We start from the raw sequence: 2800 nt of genomic DNA, 5'->3' as shown, positions 1-2800 counted from the left end.
TCATCTTGGCCTAGATTCTGGATTCCAAGCTCTAGGTAATGCTGACAGATGTCAAACAACACAAACTATTGGACAGGAATTATTAGCTTGGGTTCTAGGATGACTCATCCATAGTCTTGGTCTTCTATGGAGAAGGGAAAAAGCTAGTTCCTAGGCGTAAGCTTGTGAAACATGCTCCAATAGGAACCTAGTTTGGCAGGAAATCAAAATGAATGTGCCGGGAAGAGGCTGTGCTGTGATAAAGTAGGAGGCAGTAGTCTGAGTGGCTAGTTGGATATCATTGTCACTGCCCTTTTGCAACCCCCAGGGTGTCGCTGAAGGAAAGGATGTGTGAGGTTGCAGTTGTAGGATAAAGGGTGCAGATTAGTGCTCCTCTAAAACTAATCAGCAAGTCAGGCTACTAAAGAAAAGCACAATTTGTTTTAAACTCTCTCATGTATACCAGTCATCAAGCATACCTTAAATATAAGGCTCATCATTCCACTGGGTCTTAACAAAAGGCTTAAACTCAGGGTTCTTACATTGGTTGGTTGCAGAGTAAGTTTGGCTTCCAGGCCCCTCCTTGAGCAACATTCGTAATTTAAGCTTGACTAAATTTTAACTCCTTCCAGAAATACTGTTAGCTTATGCAAAAAAATACTCAAAAAACCTGACTGGTGATAGTAACAGTCAAGAGATCAATAGATACATTGCAGTGGATAAATATGCCTTATTAGGCTTGTTTATAGTGTTGAAGAGCATGGATCTTATTTTGAGGACTAGGTTTACCTCACCCAAACCATGGTATTGTGAATTGTCTTATACGTATGTGGAAGTTGAACACTGAATAAGGAAGACTGAAGAAGAATCGATTTGACTGAATTGTAGTCAAGGCCAAGAATACTGAAATACCATTGGTCTCCAAAAGCACAAACAAACCTGTCTTCAAAGAAGTAAGCTCAGAGTGCTAGGTAGAGGTAAAGATAGTGAGAGTTCACATTACATACCTTGGACAATGTTGTCAGAAGGGAGCAGTCCCTGGAGAAGGTTGGTGTTTATGGTACAGTAGAAGGGCAGTGACAAATAGGAATCCCCAACTAAAAGGATGTTGCCAGTGATGGCAACAATGGGTTCATCCTAAATGGAAGAAGAGAAGGCAGTGTTTCCTTCTGTTGTGTACTGGGTCCCTATGATATGGAATCAACTCAATGACACCTAACAACAACAGCAACAAAACACCTCAGAAGCCACTAATCTGTACCCAACACAGGCACAAAATACCAATGTGTTGGCTATGTTTACATGGTAAGCGATGGCAAACCTTTCGTGTGACATTTGCTGGAACATAAGCTCTCTTACTAAAAAGAAGGGATGGGTTTTGTGTGTGTGTGTGTGTGTGTGTGTGTGTGTGTGTGTAGCAAAGCAATGACAAAAATCACTGAGGAATTCCTGTCCCTCATTGACTTAGACAGTTCTTCAGGAGGTGAGCTGAAGGAAATTCTCTAAGATTCACCCAACATGTCTTATGGCAGAGTATTTCCCAAACTTGGGCTCTAGTGTGAAGTCAGCACACAGTCACTAAGGTGTGAGTGACTATTTGTCTATCAAGGGGAATGTAAATCAAGAAGTCCTCTACACTGAGGGTTCAGCTGCAAGATCAGAGTATCCAGCCAGAGCAAGTGATTTATGAGAGTTGAGTGGGTTTCAGGATGCTCAGAAGGTCTATAATCAACTGAATCACAATTAAATTCCATGAGAAACTTCAAGGCTAACTGTAAGACAGATTAAAGTTGGAGATTCTGGCAGCTACACAACAGAGTATTCACACAGTATGAATAAACACTTTATGTTTGTTGTTTAAGTTCAAGTTATTTGGTACATACATAACAATGGTTGTGACAGTACACTTACTAGCATTTTCTATGAGACCAGTAATAACCTGATACCAAGGTCAGATAATGATATTTCAAGTAAACTGATGTCCAATATTGATAATGGAGCTACATGAAAAAGTTCTTAAAAATATTGGTAACCCTCTCTTCTGGTCCCTGGTGCTATGGGAGCTGCAGGCGTCGGTGCAGACATGGCCAAATCCAAGAACCACACGACGCACAACCAATCCCGGAAATGGCACAGAAACGGCATGAAAACCCCAGGTCACAACAATACGAATCTCTTAAGGGGGTGGACCCCAAGTTCCTGAGAATTATGCGCTTCGCCAAGAAGCACAACAAGAAGGGCCTGAAGAAAATGCAGGCCAACAATGCCAAGGCCACGGCTGCTCGGGTTGAGGCCATGAAGGATCTTGTGAAGCCCACAAAGGTCAAGGCCAAGATCCCAGTGGGCTTCAACCACAAGCTCAGCTGACTGACCTACATTGCCCACCCCAACTTGGCAAGTGGGCCCGGGCACCTATTGCCAAGGGTCTGAGGCTTTGCCAGCCCAAGGCCAAGGCACAAAGCAAGGCCAAAGCCACGACTCCAGCAAAAGCTCCCAAAGGCGTCCTGACCCTAGCTCAAGCTCCCAAAGGCGCCCAGGCTCCCACCAAGTAGAGTTCTCTGTGTGAGGGCAAGAGGGACTGGTGTGAGCCCTGGGCGCTGCCTGCATGGCACTGGTGTCTTCTTGTGCTTGGCACTTAAAATTATATATATATATATATATATATATATATATATATATATATATATATATATATATATATATATATATATATATAACCAAGTCAGACAACACATTAAAATTATATTCCACAATTAATTGAAATTTGTCCTAGAGTTGATTTAACATAAGAAAATAAGCACTGTAATATAGTAATTAATGT

General features: G+C 42.1%; 1 pseudogene; it reads left to right on the top strand.

Annotated features, from left to right (window-relative positions):
• The first annotated feature begins 2062 nt into the window (after positions 1-2062).
• On the top strand, positions 2063-2531 carry LOC142424092 (large ribosomal subunit protein eL29 pseudogene; annotated as a pseudogene).
• Positions 2532-2800: the final 269 nt, after the last annotated feature.

Source organism: Tenrec ecaudatus, chromosome 13 (genome assembly GCF_050624435.1).
Source record: "Tenrec ecaudatus isolate mTenEca1 chromosome 13, mTenEca1.hap1, whole genome shotgun sequence".
NCBI classification, from domain to species: Eukaryota; Metazoa; Chordata; class Mammalia; order Afrosoricida; family Tenrecidae; genus Tenrec; species Tenrec ecaudatus.
Note: the sequence above shows the minus strand (reverse complement) of the source record. Positions and strands in the feature narration are given on the sequence as shown.